Here is a 24,760-nt window from a genome sequence, read left to right as displayed (position 1 = left end):
GTAGTCAGATGACATTGCTTACCTACTCATGCCAAATATATCTGGGTAATATAGTGCTAGTCCATTCAGAGTTAAAAAAACAACTACCTAACCTGGATCCCAAAACTGCAATTTGCCCATTGCACCAGTTAATTGCGGAATGATACAGGACTCCTTAAAACATATCTCTACCATATGAGGTTAAAAATCCAGGTCCTGCATCTATTTTGTTAAATGGTTTAAATTAGAGTATGAAGACCACAGCTATAAGCAGGCCGCTATAGCTCAGTTGGGACAGCGTTAGACTCTAGATCTAAAGGTCCCTGGTTCCATCCCGGGTTTCGGCACAGTTGAGAGGTTCCTTGCTTCTAACAAAATAGGTCTTGGAATCAGCTGTAGTACATTTTTATCAACTGATCTACAAAATGATCAATTCAACATAGACTTTGCTTTCTGTCCTCCTTTTAAACTTTCTTCGACCTATCTTGCCTTCAGGTTTGACAATGAATGTTTCCCATTTCGTCCTTTTTTGTAAAGTAAACTCTTGTCTGCATTACATTCCACTTCCCCTTGAACACAGATGTCAGTAGTCAGATGACATTGCTTACCTACTCATGCCAAATATATCTAGGTAATATAGTGCTAGTCCATTCAGAGTTAAAAAAACAACTACCTAACCTGGATCCCAAAAATGCTATTTACCCATTGCACCAGTTAACTGGGGAATGATACAGGACTCCTTAAAACATATCTCTACCATATGAGGTTAAAAATCCAGGTCCTGCATCTATTTTGTTAAATGGTTTAAATTAAAGTATGAAGACCACAGCTATAAGCAGGCCCAAATAGCTCAGTTGGGAGAGCGTTAGACTGAAGATCTAAAGGTCCCTGGTTCAATCCCGGGTTTCGGCACAGTTGAGAGGTTCCTTGCTTCTAACAAAGCAGGTCTTGGAATCAGCTGTAGTACTTTTTCTCTATTCATCAAATTTTTTCCAACTGATCTACAACACAATCAATTTAACATAGACTTTGCTTTATGTCCTCCTTCTAAACTTGCTTCCACCTCTCTTACCTTCAGGTTTGACAATGAATATTTCCCATTTCATGCTTTTTTGTAAAGTAAACTCTTGTCTGCATTACCTTCCACCTCCCCTTGAATACAGATGTCAGTAGTCAGATGACATTGCTTACCTACTCATGCCAAATATATCTGGGTAATATAGTGCTAGTCCATTCAGAGTTAAAAAAAATAACTACCTAACCTGGATCCCAAAACTGCTATTTGCCCATTGCACCAGTTAATTGCGGAATGATACAGGACTCCTTAAAACATATCTCTACCATATGAGGTTAAAAATCCAGGTCCTGCATCTATTTTGTTAAATGTTTTAAATTAAAGTATGAAGACCACAGCTATAAGCAGGCCGCAATAGCTCAGTTGGGAGAGCGTTAGACTGAAGATCTAAAGGTCCCTGGTTCAATCCCGGGTTTCGGCACAGTTGAGAGGTTCCTTGCTTCTAACAAAATAGGTCTTGGAATAAGCTGTAGTACTTTTTCTCTATTAACATTTTTATCAACTGATCTACAAAATGATCAATTCAACATTGACTTTGCTTTCTGTCCTCCTTTTAAACTTTCTTCCACCTATCTTGCCTTCCGGTTTGACTATGAATGTTTTCCATTTCGTCCTTTTTTGTAAAGTAAACTCTTGTCTGCATCACATTCCACTTCCCCTTGAACACAGATGTCAGTAGTCAGATGCCATTGCTTACCTACTCATGCCAAATATATCTGGGTAATATAGTGCTAGTCCATTCTGAGTTAAAAAAACAACTACCTAACCTGGATCCCAAAAATGCTATTTACCCATTGCACCAGTTAACTGGGGAATGATACAGGACTCCTTAAAACATATCTCTACCATATGAGGTTAAAAATCCAGGTCCTGCATCTATTTTGTTAAATGGTTCAAATTAAAGTATGAAGACCCCAGCTATCAGAAGGCCGAAATAGCTCAGTTGGGAGAGCGTTAGACTGAAGATCTAAAGGTCCCTGGTTCAATCCCGGGTTTCGGCACAGTTGAGACGTTCCTTGCTTCTAACAAAATAGGTCTTGGAATCAGCTGTAGTACTTTTTCTCTATTCATCAAATTTTTTCCAACTGATCTACAACACAATCAATTTAACATAGACTTTGCTTTATGTCCTCCTTCTAAACTTGCTTCCACCTCTCTTACCTTCAGGTTTGACAATGAATATTTCCCATTTCATGCTTTTTTGTAAAGTAAACTCTTGTCTGCATTACCTTCCACTTCCCCTTGAACACAGATGTCAGTAGTCAGATGACATTGCTTACCTACTCATGCCAAATATATCTGGATAATATAGTGCTAGTCCATTCAGAGTTAAAAAAACAACTACCTAACCTGGATCCCAAAACTGCTATTTGCCCATTGCACCAGTTAATTGCGGAATGATACAGGACTCCTTAAAACATATCTCTACCATATGAGGTTAAAAATCCAGGTCCTGCATCTATTTTGTTAAATGGTTCAAATTAAAGTATGAAGACCACAGCTATCAGAATGCTGAAATAGCTCAGTTGGGAGAGCGTTAGACTGAAGATCTAAAGGTCCCTGGTTCAATCCCGGGTTTCGGCACAGTTGAGAGGTTCCTTGCTTCTAACAAAATAGGTCTTGTTATCAGCTGTAGTACTTTTTCTCTATTCATCAAATTTTTTCCAACTGATCTACAACACAATCAATTTAACATAGACTTTGCTTCATGTCCTCCTTCTAAACTTGCTTCCACCTCTCTTAACTTCAGGTTTGACAATGAATATTTCCCATTTCATGCTTTTTTGTAAAGTAAACTCTTGTCTGCATTACCTTCCACTTCCCCTTGAACACAGATGTCAGTAGTCAGATGACATTGCTTGACTACTCATGCCAAATATATCTGGGTAATATAGTGCTAGTCCATTCGGAGTTAAAAAAACAACTACCTAACCTGGATCCAAAAAATGCTATTTACCCATTGCACCAGTTAATTGCGGAATGATACAAGACTCCTTAAAACATATCTCTACCATATGAGGTCAAAAATCCAGGTCCTGCATCTATTTTGTTAAATGGTTTAAATTAAAGTATGAAGACCACAGCTGTAAGCAGGCCGAAATAGCTCAGTTGGGAGAGCGTTAGACTGAAGATCTAAAGGTCCCTGGTTCAATCCCAGGTTTCGGCACAGTTGAGAGGTTCCTTGCTTCTAACAAAATCTGTCTTGGAATCAGCTGTAGTACTTTTTCTCTATTCATCAAATTTTTTGCAACTGATCTACAACACAATCAATTTAACATAGACTTTGCTTTATGTCCTCCTTCTAAACTTGCTTCCACCTCTCTTACCTTCAGGTTTGACAATGAATATTTCCCATTTCATGCTTTTTTGTAAAGTAAACTCTTGTCTGCATTACCTTCCACTTCCCCTTAAACACAGATGTCAGTAGTCAGATGACATTGCTTACCTACTCATGCCAAATATATCTGGGTAATATAGTGCTAGCCCATTCAGAGTTAAAAAAACAACTACCTAACCTGGATCCCAAAAATGCTATTTGCCCATTGCACCAGTTAATTGCGGAATGATACAGGACTCCTTAAAACATATCTCTACCATATGAGGTTAAAAATCCAGGTCCTGCATCTATTTTGTTAAATGGTTTAAATTAGAGTATGAAGACCACAGCTATAAGCAGGCTGCTATAGCTCAGTTGGGACAGCGTTAGACTCTAGATCTAAAGGTCCCTGGTTCCATCCCGGGTTTCGGCACAGTTGAGAGGTTCCTTGCTTCTAACAAAATAGGTCTTGGAATCAGCTGTAGTACTTTTTTCTCTATCAACATTTTTATCAACTGATGTACAAAATGATCAATTTAACATAGACTTTGCTTTCTGTCCTCCTTTTAAACTTTCTTCGACCTATCTTGCCTTCAGGTTTGACAATGAATGTTTCCCATTTCGTCCTTTTTTGTAAAGTAAACTCTTGTCTGCATCACATTCCACTTCCCCTTGAACACAGATGTCAGTAGTCAGATGACATTGCTTACCTACTCATGCCAAATATATCTAGGTAATATAGTGCTAGTCCATTCAGAGTTAAAAAAACAACTACCTAACCTGGATCCCAAAAATGCTATTTACCCATTGCACCAGTTAACTGGGGAATGATACAGGACTCCTTAAAACATATCTCTACCATATGAGGTTAAAAATCCAGGTCCTGCGTCTATTTTGTTAAATGGTTTAAATTAAAGTATGAAGACCACAGCTATAAGCAGGCCGAAATTGCTCAGCTGGGAGAGCGTTAGACTGAAGATCTAAAGGTCCCTGGTTCAATCCCGGGTTTTGGGCACAGTTGAGAGGTTCCTTGCTTCTAACAAAGTAGGTCTTGGAATCAGCTGTAGTACTTTTTCTCTATTCATCAAATTTTTTCCAACTGATCTACAACACAATCAATTTAACATAGACTTTGCTTTATGTCCTCCTTCTAAACTTGCTTCCACCTCTCTTACCTTCAGGTTTGACAATGAATATTTCCCATTTCATGCTTTTTTGTAAAGTAAACTCTTGTCTGCATTACCTTCCACCTCCCCTTGAATACAGATGTCAGTAGTCAGATGACATTGCTTACCTACTCATGCCAAATATATCTGGGTAATATAGTGCTAGTCCATTCAGAGTTAAAAAAACAACTACCTAACCTGGATCCCAAAACTGCTATTTGCCCATTGCACCAGTTAATTGCGGAATGATACAGGACTCCTTAAAACATATCTCTACCATATGAGGTTAAAAATCCAGGTCCTGCATCTATTTTGTTAAATGTTTTACATTAAAGTATGAAGACCACAGCTATAAGCAGGCCGCAATAGCTCAGTTGGGAGAGCGTTAGACTGAAGATCTAAAGGTCCCTGGTTCAATCCCGGGTTTCGGCACAGTTGAGAGGTTCCTTGCTTCTAACAAAATAGGTCTTGGAATAAGCTGTAGTACTTTTTTCTCTATCAACATTTTTATCAACTGATCTACAAAATGATCAATTCAACATAGACTTTGCTTTCTGTCCTCTTTTTAAACTTTCTTCCACCTATCTTGCCTTCAGGTTTGACAATGAATGTTTCCCATTTCGTCCTTTTTTGTAAAGTAAACTCTTGTCTGCATCACATTCCACTTCCCCTTGAACACAGATGTCAGTAGTCAGATGACATTGCTTACCTACTCATGCCAAATATATCTAGGTAATATAGTGCTAGTCCATTCAGAGTTAAAAAAACAACTACCTAACCTGGATCCCAAAAATACTATTTACCCATTGCACCAGTTAACTGGGGAATGGTACAGGACTCCTTAAAACATATCTCTACCATATGAGGTTAAAAATCCAGGTCCTGCATCTATTTTGTTAAATGGTTCAAATTAAAGTATGAAGACCACAGCTATGAGAAGGCCGAAATAGCTCAGTTTGGAGAGCGTTAGACTGAAGATCTAAAGATCCCTGGTTCAATCCCGGGTTTCGGCACAGTTGAGAGGTTCCTTGCTTCTAACAAAATAGGTCTTGGAATCAGCTGTAGAACTTTTTCTCTACTCATCAAATTTTTTCCAACTGATCTACAACACAATCAATTTAACATAGACTTTGCTTTATATCCTCCTTCTAAACTTGCTTCCACCTCTCTTACCTTCAGGTTTGACAATGAATATTTCCCATTTCATGCTTTTTTGTAAAGTAAACTCTTGTCTGCATTACCTTCCAATTCCCCTTGAACACAGATGTCAGTAGTCAGATGACATTGCTTACCTACTCATGCCAAATATATCTGGGTAATATAGTGCTAGTCCATTCAGAGTTAAAAAAACAACTACCTAACCTGGATCCCAAAAATGCTATTTACCCACTGCACCAGTTAATTGCGGAATGATACAGGACTCCTTAAAACATATCTCACCATATGAGGTTAAAAATCCAGGTCCTGCATCTATTTTGTTAAATGGTTTAAATTAAAGTATGAAGACCACAGCTGTAAGCAGGCCGAAATAGCTCAGTTGGGAGAGCGTTAGACTGAAGATCTAAAGGTCCCTGGTTCAATCCCGGGTTTCGGCACAGTTGAGAGGTTCCTTGCTTCTAACAAAATAGGTCTTGGAATCAGCTGTAGTACTTTTTTCTCTATTAACATTTTTATCAACTGATCTACAAAATGATCAATTCAACATAGACTTTGCTTTCTGTCCTCCTTTTAAACTTTCTTCCACCTATCTTGCCTTCAGGTTTGACTATGAATGTTTTCCATTTCGTCCTTTTTTGTAAAGTAAACTCTTGTCTGCATCCCATTCCACTTCCCCTTGAACACAGATGTCAGTAGTCAGATGACATTGCTTACCTACTCATGCCAAATATATCTGGGTAATATAGTGCTAGTCCATTCAGAGTTAAAAAAAACAACTACCTAACCTGGATCCCAAAAATGCTATTTACCCATTGCACCAGTTAACTGGGGAATGATACAGGACTCCTTAAAACATATCTCTACCATATGAGGTTAAAAATCCAGGTCCTGCATCTATTTTGTTAAATGGTTCAAATTAAAGTATGAAGACCCCAGCTATCAGAAGGCCGAAATAGCTCAGTTGGGAGAGCGTTAGACTGAAGATCTAAAGGTCCCTGGTTCAATCCCGGGTTTCGGCACAGTTGAGAGGTTCCTTGCTTCTAACAAAATAGGTCTTGGAATCAGCTGTAGTACTTTTTCTCTATTCATCAAATTTTTTCCAACTGATCTACAACACAATCAATTTAACATAGACTTTGCTTTATGTACTCCTTCTAAACTTGCTTCCACCTCTCTTACCTTCAGGTTTGACAATGAATATTTCCCATTTCATGCTTTTTTGTAAAGTAAACTCTTGTCTGCATTACCTTCCACTTCCCCTTGAACACAGATGTCAGTAGTCAGATGACATTGCTTACCTACTCATGCCAAATATATCTGGGTAATATAGTGCTAGTCCATTCAGAGTTAAAAAAACAACTACCTAACCTGGATCCCAAAACTGCTATTTGCCCATTGCACCAGTTAATTGCGGAATGATACAGGACTCCTTAAAACATATCTCTACCATATGAGGTTAAAAATCCAGGTCCTGCATCTATTTTGTTAAATAGTTTAAATTAAAGTATGTAGACCACAGCTATAAGCAGGCCGCAATAGCTCAGTTGGGAGAGCGTTAGACTGAAGATCTAAAGGTCCCTGGTTCCATCCCGGGTTTCGGCACAGTTGAGAGGTTCCTTGCTTCTAACAAAATAGGTCTTGGAATCAGCTGTAGTACTTTTCTCTCTATCAACATTTTTATCAACTGATCTACAAAATGATCAATTCAACATAGACTTTGCTTTCTGTCCTCCTTTTAAACTTTCTTCCACCTATCTTGCCTTCAGGTTTGACAATGAATGTTTCCCATTTCGTCCTTTTTTGTAAAGTAAACTCTTGTCTGCATCACATTCCACTTCCCCTTGAACACAGATGTCAGTAGTCAGATGACATTGCTTACCTACTCATGCCAAATATATCTAGGTAATATAGTGCTAGTCCATTCAGAGTTAAAAAAACAACTACCTAACCTGGATCCCAAAAATGCTATTTACCCATTGCACCAGTTAACTGGGGAATGATACAGGACTCCTTAAAACATATCTCTACCATATGAGGGTAAAAATCCAGGTCCTGCATCTATTTTGTTAAATGATTTAAATTAAAGTATGAAGACCCCAGCTATAAGCAGGCCGAAATATCTCAGTTGGGAGAGAGTTAGACTGAAGATCTAAAGGTCCCTGGTTCAATCCCGGGTTTCGGCACAGTTGAGAGGTTCCTTGCTTCTAACAAAATAGGTCTTGGAATCAGCTGTAGTACTTTTTCTCTATTCATCAAATTTTTTCCAACTGATCTACAACACAATCAATTTAACATAGACTTTGCTTTATGTCCTCCTTCTAAACTTGCTTGCACCTCTCTTACCTTCAGGTTTGACAATGAATATTTCCCATTTCATGCTTTTTTGTAAAGTAAACTCCTGTCTGCATTACCTTCCACCTCCCCTTGAATACAGATGTCAGTAGTCAGATGACATTGCTTACCTACTCATGCCAAATATATCTGGGTAATATAGTGCTAGTCCATTCAGAGTTAAAAAAACAACTACCTAACCTGGATCCCAAAACTGCTATTTGCCCATTGCACCAGTTAATTGTGGAATGATACAGGACTCCTTAAAACATATCTCTACCATATGAGGTTAAAAATCCAGGTCCTGCATCTATTTTGTTAAATGGTTTAAATTAAAGTATGAAGACCACAGCTATAAGCAGGCCGCAATAGCTCAGTTGGGAGAGCGTTAGACTGACGATCTAAAGGTCCCTGGTTCAATCCCGGGTTTCGGCACAGTTGAGAGGTTCCTTGCTTCTAACAAAATAGGTCTTGGAATCAGCTGTAGTACTTTTTTCTCTATCAACATTTTTATCAACTGATCTACAAAATGATCAATTCAACATAGACTTTGCTTTCTGTCCTCCTTTTAAACTTTCTTCCACCTATCTTGCCTTCAGGTTTGACAATGAATGTTTCCCATTTCGTCCTTTTTTGTAAAGTAAACTCTTGTCTGCATCACATTCCACTTCCCCTTGAACACAGATGTCAGTAGTCAGATGACATTGCTTACCTACTCATGCCAAATATATCTAGGTAATATAGTGCTAGTCCATTTCGAGTTAAAAAAACAACTACCTAACCTGGATCCCAAAAATGCTATTTACCCATTGCTCCAGTTAACTGGGGAATGATACAGGACTCCTTAAAACATATCTCTACCATATGAGGTTAAAAATCCAGGCCCTGCATCTATTTTGTTAAATGGTTTAAATTAAAGTATGAAGACCACAGCTATAAGCAGGCCGAAATAGCTCAGTTGGGAGAGCGTTAGACTGAAGATCTAAAGGTCCCTGATTCAATCCCGGGTTTTGGCACAGTTGAGAGGTTCCTTGCTTCTAACAAAATAGGTCTTGGAATCAGCTGTAGTACTTTTTCTCTATTCATCACATTTTTTCCAACTGATCTACAACACAATCAATTTAACATAGACTTTGCTTTCTGTCCTCCTTTTAAACTTTCTTCCACCTATCTTGCCTTCAGGTTTGACAATGAATGTTTCCCATTTCATGCTTTTTTGTAAAGTAAACTCTTGTCTGCATTACCTTCCACCTCCCCTTGAATACAGATGTCAGTAGTCAGATGACACTGCTTACCTACTCATGCCAAATATATCTGGGTAATATAGTGCTAGTCCATTCAGAGTTAAAAAAACAACTACCTAACCTGGATCCCAAAAATGCTATTTACCCATTGCACCAGTTAATTGCGGAATGATACAGGACTCCTTAAAACATATCTCACCATATGAGGTTAAAAATCCAGGTCCTGCATCTATTTTGTTAAATGGTTTAAATTAAAGTATGAAGACCACAGCTATAAGCAGGCCAAAATAGCTAAGCTGGGAGAGCGTTAGACTGAAGATCTAAAGGTCCGTGGTTCAATCCCGGGTTTCGGCACAGTTGAGAGGTTCCTTGCTTCTAACAAAATAGGTCTTGGAATCAGCTGTAGTACTCTTTTCTCTATCAACATTTTTATCAACTGATCTACAAAATGATCAATTCAACATAGACTTTGCTTTCTGTCCTCCTTTTAAACTTTCTTCCACCTATCTTGCCTTCAGGTTTGACTATGAATGTTTTCCATTTTGTCCTTTTTTGTAAAGTAAACTCTTGTCTGCATCACATTCCACTTCCCCTTGAACACAGATGTCAGTAGTCAGATGACATTGCTTACCTACTCATGCCAAATATATCTGGGTAATATAGTGCTAGTCCATTCAGAGTTAAAAAAACAACTACCTAACCTGGATCCCAAAAATGCTATTTACCCATTGCACCAGTTAACTGGGGAATGATACAGGACTCCTTAAAACATATCTCTACCATATGAGGTTAAAAATCCAGGTCCTGATTCTATTTTGTTAAATGGTTCAAATTAAAGTATGAAGACCCCAGCTATCAGAAGGCCGAAATAGCTCAGTTGGGAGAGCGTTAGACTGAAGATCTAAAGGTCCCTGGTTCAATCCCGGGTTTCGGCACAGTTGAGAGGTTCCTTGCTTCTAACAAAATAGGTCTTGGAATCTGCTGTAGTACTTTTTCTCTATTCATCAATTTTTTTCCAACTGATCTACAACACAATCAATTTAACATAGACTTTGCTTTATGTCCTCCTTCTAAACTTGCTTCCACCTCTCTTACCTTCAGGTTTGACAATGAATATTTCCCATTTCATGCTTTTTTGTAAAGTAAACTCTTGTCTGCATTACCTTCCACTTCCCCTTGAACACAGATGTCAGTAGTCAGATGACATTGCTTACCTACTCATGCCAAATATATCTGGGTAATATAGTGCTAGTCCATTCAGAGTTAAAAAAACAACTACCTAACCTGGATCCAAAAAATGCTATTTACCCATTGTACTAGTTAATTGCGGAATGATACAGGACTCCTTAAAACATATCTCTACCATATGAGGTTAAAAATCCAGGTCCTGCATCTATTTTGTTAAATGGTTTAAATTAAAGTATGAAGACCACAGCTATAAGCAGGCCGAAATAGCTCAGTTGGGAGAGCGTTAGACTGAAGACCTAAAGGTCCCTGGTTCAATCCCGGGTTTCGGCACAGTTGAGAGGTTCCTTGCTTCTAAAAAAATAGGTCTTGGAATCAGCTGTAGTACTTTTTCTCTATTCATCAAATTTTTTCCAACTGATCTACAACACAATCAATTTAACATAGACTTTGCTTTATGTCCTCCTTCTAAACTTGCTTCCACCTCTCTTACCTTCAGGTTTGACAATGAATATTTCCCATTTCATGCTTTTTTGTAAAGTAAACTCTTGTCTGCATTACCTTCCACCTCCCCTTGAATACAGATGTCAGTAGTCAGATGACATTGCTTACCTACTCATGCCAAATATATCTGGGTAATATAGTGCTAGTCCATTCAGAGTTAAAAAAACAACTACCTAACCTGGATCCCAAAACTGCAATTTGCCCATTGCACCAGTTAATTGCGGAATGATACAGGACTCCTTAAAACATATCTCTACCATATGAGGTTAAAAATCCAGGTCCTGCATCTATTTTGTTAAATGGTTTAAATTAGAGTATGAAGACCACAGCTATAAGCAGGCCGCTATAGCTCAGTTGGGACAGCGTTAGACTCTAGATCTAAAGGTCCCTGGTTCCATCCCGGGTTTCGGCACAGTTGAGAGGTTCCTTGCTTCTAACAAAATAGGTCTTGGAATCAGCTGTAGTACTTTTTTCTCTATCAACATTTTTATCAACTGATCTACAAAATGATCAATTCAACATAGACTTTGCTTTCTGTCCTCCTTTTAAACTTTCTTCGACCTATCTTGCCTTCAGGTTTGACAATGAATGTTTCCCATTTCGTCCTTTTTTGTAAAGTAAACTCTTGTCTGCATTACATTCCACTTCCCCTTGAACACAGATGTCAGTAGTCAGATGACATTGCTTACCTACTCATGCCAAATATATCTAGGTAATATAGTGCTAGTCCATTCAGAGTTAAAAAAACAACTACCTAACCTGGATCCCAAAAATGCTATTTACCCATTGCACCAGTTAACTGGGGAATGATACAGGACTCCTTAAAACATATCTCTACCATATGAGGTTAAAAATCCAGGTCCTGCATCTATTTTGTTAAATGGTTTAAATTAAAGTATGAAGACCACAGCTATAAGCAGGCCCAAATAGCTCAGTTGGGAGAGCGTTAGACTGAAGATCTAAAGGTCCCTGGTTCAATCCCGGGTTTCGGCACAGTTGAGAGGTTCCTTGCTTCTAACAAAGCAGGTCTTGGAATCAGCTGTAGTACTTTTTCTCTATTCATCAAATTTTTTCCAACTGATCTACAACACAATCAATTTAACATAGACTTTGCTTTATGTCCTCCTTCTAAACTTGCTTCCACCTCTCTTACCTTCAGGTTTGACAATGAATATTTCCCATTTCATGCTTTTTTGTAAAGTAAACTCTTGTCTGCATTACCTTCCACCTCCCCTTGAATACAGATGTCAGTAGTCAGATGACATTGCTTACCTACTCATGCCAAATATATCTGGGTAATATAGTGCTAGTCCATTCAGAGTTAAAAAAAATAACTACCTAACCTGGATCCCAAAACTGCTATTTGCCCATTGCACCAGTTAATTGCGGAATGATACAGGACTCCTTAAAACATATCTCTACCATATGAGGTTAAAAATCCAGGTCCTGCATCTATTTTGTTAAATGTTTTAAATTAAAGTATGAAGACCACAGCTATAAGCAGGCCGCAATAGCTCAGTTGGGAGAGCGTTAGACTGAAGATCTAAAGGTCCCTGGTTCAATCCCGGGTTTCGGCACAGTTGAGAGGTTCCTTGCTTCTAACAAAATAGGTCTTGGAATAAGCTGTAGTACTTTTTCTCTATTAACATTTTTATCAACTGATCTACAAAATGATCAATTCAACATTGACTTTGCTTTCTGTCCTCCTTTTAAACTTTCTTCCACCTATCTTGCCTTCCGGTTTGACTATGAATGTTTTCCATTTCGTCCTTTTTTGTAAAGTAAACTCTTGTCTGCATCACATTCCACTTCCCCTTGAACACAGATGTCAGTAGTCAGATGCCATTGCTTACCTACTCATGCCAAATATATCTGGGTAATATAGTGCTAGTCCATTCAGAGTTAAAAAAACAACTACCTAACCTGGATCCCAAAAATGCTATTTACCCATTGCACCAGTTAACTGGGGAATGATACAGGACTCCTTAAAACATATCTCTACCATATGAGGTTAAAAATCCAGGTCCTGCATCTATTTTGTTAAATGGTTCAAATTAAAGTATGAAGACCCCAGCTATCAGAAGGCCGAAATAGCTCAGTTGGGAGAGCGTTAGACTGAAGATCTAAAGGTCCCTGGTTCAATCCCGGGTTTCGGCACAGTTGAGACGTTCCTTGCTTCTAACAAAATAGGTCTTGGAATCAGCTGTAGTACTTTTTCTCTATTCATCAAATTTTTTCCAACTGATCTACAACACAATCAATTTAACATAGACTTTGCTTTATGTCCTCCTTCTAAACTTGCTTCCACCTCTCTTACCTTCAGGTTTGACAATGAATATTTCCCATTTCATGCTTTTTTGTAAAGTAAACTCTTGTCTGCATTACCTTCCACTTCCCCTTGAACACAGATGTCAGTAGTCAGATGACATTGCTTACCTACTCATGCCAAATATATCTGGATAATATAGTGCTAGTCCATTCAGAGTTAAAAAAACAACTACCTAACCTGGATCCAAAAAATGCTATTTACCCATTGTACCAGTTAATTGTGGAATGATACAGGTCTCCTTAAAACATATCTCTACCATATGAGGTTAAAAATACAGGTCCTGCATCTATTTTGTTAAATGGTTTAAATTAAAGTATGAAGACCACAGCTATAAGCAGGCCGAAATAGCTCAGTTGGGAGAGCGTTAGACTGAAGATCTAAAGGTCCCTGGTTCAATCCCGGGTTTCGGCACAGTTGAGAGGTTCCTTGCTTCTAACAAAATAGGTCTTGGAATCAGCTGTAGTACTTTTTCTCTATTCATCAAATTTTTTCCAACTGATCTACAACACTATCAATTTAACATAGACTTTGCTTTATGTCCTCCTTCTAAACTTGCTTCCACCTCTCTTACCTTCAGGTTTGACAATGAATATTTCCCATTTCATGCTTTTTTGTAAAGTAAACTCTTGTCTGCATTACCTTCCACCTCCCCTTGAATACAGATGTCAGTAGTCAGATGACATTGCTTACCTACTCATGCCAAATATATCTGGGTAATATAGTGCTAGTCCATTCAGAGTTAAAAAAACAACTACCTAACCTGGATCCCAAAACTGCTATTTGCCCATTGCACCAGTTAATTGCGGAATGATACAGGACTCCTTAAAACATATCTCTACCATATGAGGTTAAAAATCCAGGTCCTGCATCTATTTTGTTAAATGGTTCAAATTAAAGTATGAAGACCACAGCTATCAGAATGCTGAAATAGCTCAGTTGGGAGAGCGTTAGACTGAAGATCTAAAGGTCCCTGGTTCAATCCCGGGTTTCGGCACAGTTGAGAGGTTCCTTGCTTCTAACAAAATAGGTCTTGTTATCAGCTGTAGTACTTTTTCTCTATTCATCAAATTTTTTCCAACTGATCTACAACACAATCAATTTAACATAGACTTTGCTTCATGTCCTCCTTCTAAACTTGCTTCCACCTCTCTTAACTTCAGGTTTGACAATGAATATTTCCCATTTCATGCTTTTTTGTAAAGTAAACTCTTGTCTGCATTACCTTCCACTTCCCCTTGAACACAGATGTCAGTAGTCAGATGACATTGCTTGACTACTCATGCCAAATATATCTGGGTAATATAGTGCTAGTCCATTCGGAGTTAAAAAAACAACTACCTAACCTGGATCCAAAAAATGCTATTTACCCATTGCACCAGTTAATTGCGGAATGAAAAGGGGCGACCACTCGGTCCCCCCGACCGTATGGCGGAGTGCCTCGATCCCCCCGGGAAGCCATTTTTTGGGCGGGAGGCGCGTCTCGGCTGGTATGCCCGAAGCGGCGTAGCCAGGGCGCGCTTTTTCCCGCCCTAGAGTGGGCTGGCCTAGACACCGACGTAGCCAGCCCCGCCCTAGGGGCAGGCAGGGGCGGGTTCTCGCCCGCCCTGAAGACGGATAAAGAGAGACGCAAGACCAGAAGACGTCCTCTTGTTCTTGTGCTCCGAAGCTGCACCTCCTCGCTACCCGTGAGCTCGGGACAGAACGAAGAGCCAATTTTGAGCGTTTTTGATCTTTTTCTTTGTCTTCTAGATACCTCGTCGGAGAGATGCCCAAGAAAGGCGCAAAGAGAATGACGACCGAACAGATGGTGCGGGCCCTTTGCAAAGAGGTGTCCGACATAAAGAAACGGTTGGCGGAGCGAGACGGGGAGGAGGGTTCGGGCTCTGCGCCGGCTGGAGGGAGACCTAAGAGGCCGAGAAGGGTTCCAGCCGGTGGAGATGTCCCGGTTCCCTCTGCCCCGCTCGAGGCGCCGACACCAGTACCGATGGAGGGGAATCCAATCCCCGTTGTCGTCACCCCGACATCCAAGGAAGACATGCCCCCCGAGCTGGCAGCACAGCTAGCAGCTTGGTTGGGGGATAGTTGTGATGGCGCCACGGCTGCCGAGGCACAGGCGCTGATAAAAGGGCTTCGTGAGAAGAGAGATGCAGCTAAAGTGACTGCGTCGTTGGCGGGAATAGACAAGCCGCAAGCGGCAGAAGCTGCGTCCGGTGCAGGTAAGCGGCCATTGCCGATTGCAAGGGACGAGTCAGCACCCTCTCGTAGAGAGAGATTGGGACAACATGTACCTTTAGCTATAAAGGAAAAGATCTGGGCTGGGGAGTACGTGAATATTTTCTCCTTGCTTGTTGATCATTATGAGGTGGAGCATGTTAGAAGTCAGAAGGACCTAATGCATCCGAGTGTTTGGCGCGCAAAAATGGCCGCCTTTAAGGTAAATGAGAATATTGGCAACTGGGGCAATGCGTGGGGTATTTTTACATCGATTTTGGGGGAACGTAGGCCCGAGTTGCTTCCGGAGTTTCCCATTTATCAATCACGAATTATGGGTTACTCGACAGCGTATCAAGGTAACCATTGGTTTTGTTATGACAATTTGTTCAGGAAAGAAAAGGAACATAACAAGAGTTTGACCTGGGATTGTTACGATTCTGTAACATGGGATAAAATGAAAGAATCGGGAATGTTAAAAATGCCATTGGTTGGGAGCAATGTTGTTGATTACTCCCGCCAAAATGTGGGGACGCCCTTTCGACCAAGTACGAGCACCGACGATCAGTCGAGGCCCGCAGGCAATACAGGGAGAAAGGGTTTCTGCTTTAATTTCAACAAAGGGAAATGTACCAGGCCTCCGGGATCGTGTAAATTCAAGCACGAGTGTAGTACGTGTGGGTCGTCCCATCCTGAGTCATCGTGCAGAGCCAGAACGGGTGAGAATGGGGGTAAGGGAGGCGCCAAACAGGTCTAAACTAGTCCGAGGGGCGCCTTTACCAACCCCGATTGATACCTTGGCAATGATTCCCTGGCTCAATGAATACCCGGATCGTACTTCTGCCGGGGTGCTGCGGAACGGTTTTACACATGGTTTCCGCATCCCGGTGGGGGACTTTCAGGGTGTAGGGATTTGCAAAAATCAACTTTCCGTTTTACAACATACATCTGTAGTGCAAGAGAAAATTCAGAAAGAGGTTAGCCGGGGACGGGTCGCCGGCCCGTTTTGTGTACCCCCGGTACCGGATTTTGTTTGTTCTCCGTTAGGGGTGGTCCCCAAGAAGGACCCAGGTGAGTTTCGTTTGATCCATAATCTGTCTGCTCCACATGGTCTTTCGGTGAACGACGCAATTGATCCAGAAGTTTGTTCGGTGCGATACGCATCGTTTGATGAGGCAGTAGCCATCTTGAATCGCCTGGGGCCCGGGACGTTGATGGCGAAATCAGATATCGAGTCAGCGTTCCGGTTGCTCCCGGTACACCCAGACGATCAGCGTCTTCTGGGATTCGGGTTCCAGGGGTCATTTTACATGGATAGGTGTATGCCAATGGGATGCTCTATATCATGTGCTTATTTTGAGCAATTCAGTACTTTCCTGCAATGGGTGTTTACTAAGAAAACGGGTTTCCGCAATGTAATGCACTACCTTGACGACTTTTTGTTCCTTGGCCCCGCCGGAAATCCCGAATGTGCCCAGGCCTTAGCTGAATTCTGTGTGTTGATGGGTCATTTTGGCGTGCCATTGGCACCGGGTAAAACTATGGGTCCCACGACTTGCCTCGAGTTTTTGGGGATCGAGTTGGACTCAAGGGAGGGGTGTTTCCGTTTACCAGCTAGCAAAGTGTTGAAATTCAGGACAGCCCTCCAAGTATGTTTACAGGCATCTAAGGTTACACTGCATCAGTTGCAACAATTAGTGGGAAAGTTGAACTTTGCCTTGAGGGTGATCCCAATGGCTCGCCCCTTTTCCCGCTCAATTGCCCAATCGATGGTCGGCCTAAAGGAGGGTCATCATCGCACGAGGTTATCGGCTGAGGTCCGCCAGGACATGCGGATTTGGTTAGCATTTCTGGCGGACTTCAATGGCCGAGTCGTCTGGAACAAGCCAGCCGTGTCCTCCGAAGAGCTCGGGCTATGGACGGATTCAGCAGGAAGCATAGGCTTTGGCGCCATCTTCGGCACAAAATGGTCTGCACAAAGGTGGCCCCTATGGTGGCACGAGAAGGGGCTGACGAGTAATATTGCTTTCCTTGAACTATTTCCCATTCTGGTGGCCCTGAGAACCTGGCCAGAAGGGTTCAGAGATCATTCTGTCGTGTTCTGGTCCGACAATATGACCGTGGTAGAATGCATCAATAGTCAGGCAGCCCGTTGTAAATTGATTTTGAGGCTGCTCAAAGAAATTGTCTTACTGTGTATGCAACTGAACGTGATATTCAGAGCACAACATGTCCCAGGGGTGATGAATCAGGCTGCTGATGCACTGTCTCGTTTTTACATGCAGGCTTTCTCGGGTTTCCTTCCTTCAGCGGACCCAGAGCCGGCACCCTTCCCCGAAGCTCTCTGGTCTCTCGGTGCCCCGAACTTCGTCACCTCGTGGGAGAGAGTCTAGCACCCAGGACAAGGAAGGCATATGAAGGGGCGTTTCAGGCCTATTTAGCCTTTTTGGGAGCAGAGAGAGGGGGACTTTGGGGTCAGGAAGAGTGGGTAGTACTTTTTCTGATGTCCTTACGTAGGGCTGGGAAATCGGTGGCTACGGCCCAAAGGCATCGTGCCGCCATTTCCTTTGTTGCCAGGGCCCATGGCATCCAGGACCCGACAGCGTCTTTTACAGTACAAAGGGCGCTGCGTGGGTGGCAACGCCTAGAGGGTCGCAGAGTTGACGTGAGACGACCGATAGGTCTGGATAGGTTGTCCCAGTTACTGGCCTCACTCCCTAACACATGCTCGTCTCCTTTCGAGACCTGTTTGTTCCGGACTGCATTTACGCTAGCATTTCACGGGGCTATGAGAGTTAGTGAGCTGGTTGCAAGGAACAAACAGGGTGTGGCAGGGGGCTTGTGCAGGGAACATGTTCAGATCAGGGGCGATGCGATGATTGTCTCCTTTCTCAGGTCCAAGACCGACCAAGATGGGAGGGGGGACTGCACGATCATTCGCAGGATCCCCGGGTCATCCATGTGTCCGGTACAGTGCTTAGAAGATTACCTAGCACGAAGGGTGGCATCATGGGGGGGGACATTGTTGAGGCATGCAGACGCCACCCCGCTGACGAGGTTTCAGTTTCAGCGGGTGCTTGCAATGGCCATTGCCGCAGCGGGCTTGGACCCGGGCGAATTTGGGACCCATTCCTTTCGAATAGGGGCTGCCACTGAAGCTACAGCCAGGGGTCTTAATGTAGAACAAGTGAAACGTGTGGGGCGCTGGTCCTCCAATTGTTATAAGAGGTACGTGCGATTGCACATGTTGTGAAGCGGTAATCATGTACTCACGCTTCTTCTCTTTTGTTTGTTTTCAGTTGCGCAAGCCTACGCGGCAGGGCGGACTGTGCAGTCGACCCGACACCAGGCCAGCGGTCACACGTCACCGGCTGTGAGGAAGGAGGTGTGGGTCGTGGGCCACTCATACGTGAGACGGGCCGCAGACGTATTCAAAGCAGGTGACATGATTCACGTACCTGGGGAATACGGGTACAGAGTGTCCTTCTACGGAAGGGGCGGTCTCTGTATTGACCAGTTTCAGGCATTCTTTGAGGGTCTGTTAGAGCGGATAAGGTCACCGCCGTCCATAGTCATAGTGCATTTGGGGGGCAATGATTTGGTCACCACCGGTAGACGACTTCTCCTGGAGGCTATGCTTTCCACGGTAAGTTGGTTAGCGAGGAGAGTTCCGGGGTGCATAATTGCGTGGTCTCATATGATCCCACGAAAAGTGTGGCGGGGGGCTATCTCGATCCCTGCTTTGAATCATTCTGTTAGGAAATTGAATAACAAAGTGAGTAGGTTGTTCCGTGCCAAGACATTGCATTCGATCTCGCATAGTTGTATTAATGATGACAGTATGTATCTGGGGGATGGTGTGCATTTGTCAAGGGTGGGGAATGAGTTACTCATAGGAGACTTCTTAGCTTGGTTAAAGTCGTTAAAACATGACCTTTAGGTAGGAGTTTTGTGGGGGGTCCGGATAGCCGGTCAACTATCCGGACCTGTGGCGGTAAGGTCATGATCGGTGAGCACTAATTGGTAGATCCCTATGAGTGGGCGTCACCCAACACGGATGGGAGCGCTCGGGAGAGGTGGCCATTGGCCCCTCAATGGGGAGGCGGTCCCGTCTAAGGGCGGGTCGCCGGAAGTAAAGGAAAGGCGGTCAAGGCCCCTTCCTTTGTAGGAGGGGTTACAGCCCCCTCCTGGGGAATTTCCCGGGGCCAGTGTCATCTGCGACGGCAGATGCGGTAAGTTGTGTGGGGTGGGGGGAGGTCCACGATACCTTCCAGATACCACACACAAGTCTTCGAACGACCTTTAAATGGCGTCGAGTCTTAAGTGCCCCCGTCAAGTCAAGGGAAATTGTTAGTAGTTGCACTTGAGGTAAGCCTCTGTGCTGTCGCCCCTCCCAAGTGGGAGGGGTAAGTCTGGTTAGGGATCTTGACACCGGTTATGACCTTGCCGTTGGCCCTTAAACGTTAGGATGTACAATTTCAGTGTTTCTAGAGAATGTTTTGTAGGATGCTAGTTCGGCTAGGAGAACCTCTGTATTAGAGAATATGTTAAGGTTAGCCAAACATCGCAATGTGATAATGAAATTGTACATAACATGAAACGTTTAATGTTTTAATTTTTTGTTTTAATAAATACGGCCGGGAGGGTCACTCCCTCCCACATCCAAAAACTTTAAGAACTGTTTCCGGTTTCCCTCCTTTTGGGGATTGTGTTGAGAGGGGGTGGCGGGTATCTCAGCCATATGAAAAGGGGCGACCACTCGGTCCCCCCGACCGTATGGCGGAGTGCCTCGATCCCCCCGGGAAGCCATTTTTTGGGCGGGAGGCGCGTCTCGGCTGGTATGCCCGAAGCGGCGTAGCCAGGGCGCGCTTTTTCCCGCCCTAGAGTGGGCTGGCCTAGACACCGACGTAGCCAGCCCCGCCCTAGGGGCAGGCAGGGGCGGGTTCTCGCCCGCCCTGAAGACGGATAAAGAGAGACGCAAGACCAGAAGACGTCCTCTTGTTCTTGTGCTCCGAAGCTGCACCTCCTCGCTACCCGTGAGCTCGGGACAGAACGAAGAGCCAATTTTGACCCACCCACCAGCCCCTGAGGACAGCAAGTCATCGTGCAATAAAGTGAATGTTATAAGTATGTTTTCCGTTTCGTTTACAGGCTGTGAAAGTATCAGTTTGTTGTTGATCATAATAAAGTATGGTGAATATCGTGTAAGTTGTTACGATTAAAATGATTGGATGTAATGTTGCATTTTAAGCATGTTCTTTGGGTCGTAGCGACCAATGTTTTCCTAGGTTTGAGTAAGAATTGTCGTATTTATTTTTGGTAGGCGGTAAGGTCATGATCGGTGAGCACTAATTGGTAGATCCCTATGAGTGGGCGTCACCCAACACGGATGGGAGCGCTCGGGAGAGGTGGCCATTGGCCCCTCAATGGGGAGGCGGTCCCGTCTAAGGGCGGGTCGCCGGAAGTAAAGGAAAGGCGGTCAAGGCCCCTTCCTTTGTAGGAGGGGTTACAGCCCCCTCCTGGGGAATTTCCCGGGGCCAGTGTCATCTGCGACGGCAGATGCGGTAAGTTGTGTGGGGTGGGGGGAGGTCCACGATACCTTCCAGATACCACACACAAGTCTTCGAACGACCTTTAAATGGCGTCGAGTCTTAAGTGCCCCCGTCAAGTCAAGGGAAATTGTTAGTAGTTGCACTTGAGGTAAGCCTCTGTGCTGTCGCCCCTCCCAAGTGGGAGGGGTAAGTCTGGTTAGGGATCTTGACACCGGTTATGACCTTGCCGTTGGCCCTTAAACGTTAGGATGTACAATTTCAGTGTTTCTAGAGAATGTTTTGTAGGATGCTAGTTCGGCTAGGAGAACCTCTGTATTAGAGAATATGTTAAGGTTAGCCAAACATCGCAATGTGATAATGAAATTGTACATAACATGAAACGTTTAATGTTTTAATTTTTTGTTTTAATAAATACGGCCGGGAGGGTCACTCCCTCCCACATCCAAAAACTTTAAGAACTGTTTCCGGTTTCCCTCCTTTTGGGGATTGTGTTGAGAGGGGGTGGCGGGTATCTCAGCCATATGATACAAGACTCCTTAAAACATATCTCTACCATATGAGGTCAAAAATCCAGGTCCTGCATCTATTTTGTTAAATGGTTTAAATTAAAGTATGAAGACCACAGCTGTAAGCAGGCCGAAATAGCTCAGTTGGGAGAGCGTTAGACTGAAGATCTAAAGGTCCCTGGTTCAATCCCAGGTTTCGGCACAGTTGAGAGGTTCCTTGCTTCTAACAAAATCTGTCTTGGAATCAGCTGTAGTACTTTTTCTCTATTCATCAAATTTTTTGCAACTGATCTACAACACAATCAATTTAACATAGACTTTGCTTTATGTCCTCCTTCTAAACTTGCTTCCACCTCTCTTACCTTCAGGTTTGACAATGAATATTTCCCATTTCATGCTTTTTTGTAAAGTAAACTCTTGTCTGCATTACCTTCCACTTCCCCTTAAACACAGATGTCAGTAGTCAGATGACATTGCTTACCTACTCATGCCAAATATATCTGGGTAATATAGTGCTAGCCCATTCAGAGTTAAAAAAACAACTACCTAACCTGGATCCCAAAAATGCTATTTGCCCATTGCACCAGTTAATTGCGGAATGATACAGGACTCCTTAAAACATATCTCTACCATATGAGGTTAAAAATCCAGGTCCTGCATCTATTTTGTTAAATGGTTTAAATTAGAGTATGAAGACCACAGCTATAAGCAGGCTGCTATAGCTCAGTTGGGACAGCGTTAGACTCTAGATCTAAAGGTCCCTGGTTCCATCCCGGGTTTCGGCACAGTTGAGAGGTTCCTTGCTTCTAACAAAATAGGTCTTGGAATCAGCTGTAGTACTTTTTTCTCTATCAACATTTTTATCAACTGATGTACAAAATGATCAATTTAACATAGACTTTGCTTTCTGTCCTCCTTTTAAACTTTCTTCGACCTATCTTGCCTTCAGGTTTGACAATGAATGTTTCCCATTTCGTCCTTTTTTGTAAAGTAAACTCTTGTCTGCATCACATTCCACTTCCCCTTGAACACAGATGTCAGTAGTCAGATGACATTGCTTACCTACTCATGCCAAATATATCTAGGTAATATAGTGCTAGTCCATTCAGAGTTAAAAAAACAACTACCTAACCTGGATCCCAAAAATGCTATTTACCCATTGCACCAGTTAACTGGGGAATGATACAGGACTCCTTAAAACATATCTCTACCATATGAGGTTAAAAATCCAGGTCCTGCATCTATTTTGTTAAATGGTTTAAATTAAAGTATGAAGACCACAGCTATAAGCAGGCCGAAATTGCTCAGCTGGGAGAGCGTTAGACTGAAGCTCTAAAGGTCCCTGGTTCAATCCCGGGTTTTGGGCACAGTTGAGAGGTTCCTTGCTTCTAACAAAGTAGGTCTTGGAATCAGCTGTAGTACTTTTTCTCTATTCATCAAATTTTTTCCAACTGATCTACAACACAATCAATTTAACATAGACTTTGCTTTATGTCCTCCTTCTAAACTTGCTTCCACCTCTCTTACCTTCAGGTTTGACAATGAATATTTCCCATTTCATGCTTTTTTGTAAAGTAAACTCTTGTCTGCATTACCTTCCACCTCCCCTTGAATACAGATGTCAGTAGTCAGATGACATTGCTTACCTACTCATGCCAAATATATCTGGGTAATATAGTGCTAGTCCATTCAGAGTTAAAAAAACAACTACCTAACCTGGATCCCAAAACTGCTATTTGCCCATTGCACCAGTTAATTGCGGAATGATACAGGACTCCTTAAAACATATCTCTACCATATGAGGTTAAAAATCCAGGTCCTGCATCTATTTTGTTAAATGTTTTAAATTAAAGTATGAAGACCACAGCTATAAGCAGGCCGCAATAGCTCAGTTGGGAGAGCGTTAGACTGAAGATCTAAAGGTCCCTGGTTCAATCCCGGGTTTCGGCACAGTTGAGAGGTTCCTTGCTTCTAACAAAATAGGTCTTGGAATAAGCTGTAGTACTTTTTTCTCTATCAACATTTTTATCAACTGATCTACAAAATGATCAATTCAACATAGACTTTGCTTTCTGTCCTCTTTTTAAACTTTCTTCCACCTATCTTGCCTTCAGGTTTGACAATGAATGTTTCCCATTTCGTCCTTTTTTGTAAAGTAAACTCTTGTCTGCATCACATTCCACTTCCCCTTGAACACAGATGTCAGTAGTCAGATGACATTGCTTACCTACTCATGCCAAATATATCTAGGTAATATAGTGCTAGTCCATTCAGAGTTAAAAAAACAACTACCTAACCTGGATCCCAAAAATACTATTTACCCATTGCACCAGTTAACTGGGGAATGGTACAGGACTCCTTAAAACATATCTCTACCATATGAGGTTAAAAATCCAGGTCCTGCATCTATTTTGTTAAATGGTTCAAATTAAAGTATGAAGACCACAGCTATGAGAAGGCCGAAATAGCTCAGTTTGGAGAGCGTTAGACTGAAGATCTAAAGATCCCTGGTTCAATCCCGGGTTTCGGCACAGTTGAGAGGTTCCTTGCTTCTAACAAAATAGGTCTTGGAATCAGCTGTAGAACTTTTTCTCTACTCATCAAATTTTTTCCAACTGATCTACAACACAATCAATTTAACATAGACTTTGCTTTATATCCTCCTTCTAAACTTGCTTCCACCTCTCTTACCTTCAGGTTTGACAATGAATATTTCCCATTTCATGCTTTTTTGTAAAGTAAACTCTTGTCTGCATTACCTTCCACTTCCCCTTGAACACAGATGTCAGTAGTCAGATGACATTGCTTACCTACTCATGCCAAATATATCTGGGTAATATAGTGCTAGTCCATTCAGAGTTAAAAAAACAACTACCTAACCTGGATCCCAAAAATGCTATTTACCCACTGCACCAGTTAATTGCGGAATGATACAGGACTCCTTAAAACATATCTCACCATATGAGGTTAAAAATCCAGGTCCTGCATCTATTTTGTTAAATGGTTTAAATTAAAGTATGAAGACCACAGCTGTAAGCAGGCCGAAATAGCTCAGTTGGGAGAGCGTTAGACTGAAGATCTAAAGGTCCCTGGTTCAATCCCGGGTTTTGGCACAGTTGAGAGGTTCCTTGCTTCTAACAAAATAGGTCTTGGAATCAGCTGTAGTACTTTTTTCTCTATTAACATTTTTATCAACTGATCTA

General features: G+C 42.3%; 10 non-coding genes across 10 annotated transcripts; all 10 read left to right on the top strand.

Moving 5' to 3' along the window:
- The first annotated feature begins 1,982 nt into the window (after window positions 1-1,982).
- Window positions 1,983-2,055, top strand: TRNAF-GAA (transfer RNA phenylalanine (anticodon GAA)). Its single transcript has one exon. It is a non-coding gene; the product is annotated as a tRNA-Phe (tRNA).
- Window positions 2,056-3,148: 1,093 nt separating this feature from the next.
- On the top strand, window positions 3,149-3,221 carry TRNAF-GAA (transfer RNA phenylalanine (anticodon GAA)). The gene has a single exon. It is a non-coding gene; the product is annotated as a tRNA-Phe (tRNA).
- A 2,838-nt stretch (window positions 3,222-6,059) lies between these two features.
- On the top strand, window positions 6,060-6,132 carry TRNAF-GAA (transfer RNA phenylalanine (anticodon GAA)). Its single transcript has one exon. It is a non-coding gene; the product is annotated as a tRNA-Phe (tRNA).
- A 509-nt stretch (window positions 6,133-6,641) lies between these two features.
- Window positions 6,642-6,714, top strand: TRNAF-GAA (transfer RNA phenylalanine (anticodon GAA)). Its single transcript has one exon. It is a non-coding gene; the product is annotated as a tRNA-Phe (tRNA).
- A 1,674-nt stretch (window positions 6,715-8,388) lies between these two features.
- TRNAV-GAC (transfer RNA valine (anticodon GAC)) lies at window positions 8,389-8,461 on the top strand. Its single transcript has one exon. It is a non-coding gene; the product is annotated as a tRNA-Val (tRNA).
- A 1,671-nt stretch (window positions 8,462-10,132) lies between these two features.
- Window positions 10,133-10,205, top strand: TRNAF-GAA (transfer RNA phenylalanine (anticodon GAA)). The gene has a single exon. It is a non-coding gene; the product is annotated as a tRNA-Phe (tRNA).
- A 2,838-nt stretch (window positions 10,206-13,043) lies between these two features.
- Window positions 13,044-13,116, top strand: TRNAF-GAA (transfer RNA phenylalanine (anticodon GAA)). Its single transcript has one exon. It is a non-coding gene; the product is annotated as a tRNA-Phe (tRNA).
- Window positions 13,117-13,626: 510 nt separating this feature from the next.
- Window positions 13,627-13,699, top strand: TRNAF-GAA (transfer RNA phenylalanine (anticodon GAA)). Its single transcript has one exon. It is a non-coding gene; the product is annotated as a tRNA-Phe (tRNA).
- A 7,987-nt stretch (window positions 13,700-21,686) lies between these two features.
- Window positions 21,687-21,759, top strand: TRNAF-GAA (transfer RNA phenylalanine (anticodon GAA)). Its single transcript has one exon. It is a non-coding gene; the product is annotated as a tRNA-Phe (tRNA).
- A 2,838-nt stretch (window positions 21,760-24,597) lies between these two features.
- TRNAF-GAA (transfer RNA phenylalanine (anticodon GAA)) lies at window positions 24,598-24,670 on the top strand. The gene has a single exon. It is a non-coding gene; the product is annotated as a tRNA-Phe (tRNA).
- Window positions 24,671-24,760: the final 90 nt, after the last annotated feature.

The sequence above is a fragment of the Lissotriton vulgaris genome, chromosome 8, assembly GCF_964263255.1.
Source record: "Lissotriton vulgaris chromosome 8, aLisVul1.2, whole genome shotgun sequence".
Taxonomy (NCBI): domain Eukaryota; kingdom Metazoa; phylum Chordata; class Amphibia; order Caudata; family Salamandridae; genus Lissotriton; species Lissotriton vulgaris.
The sequence above is the reverse complement of the archived record's forward strand: the minus strand, read 5'-3'. Positions and strand labels throughout refer to the sequence as shown.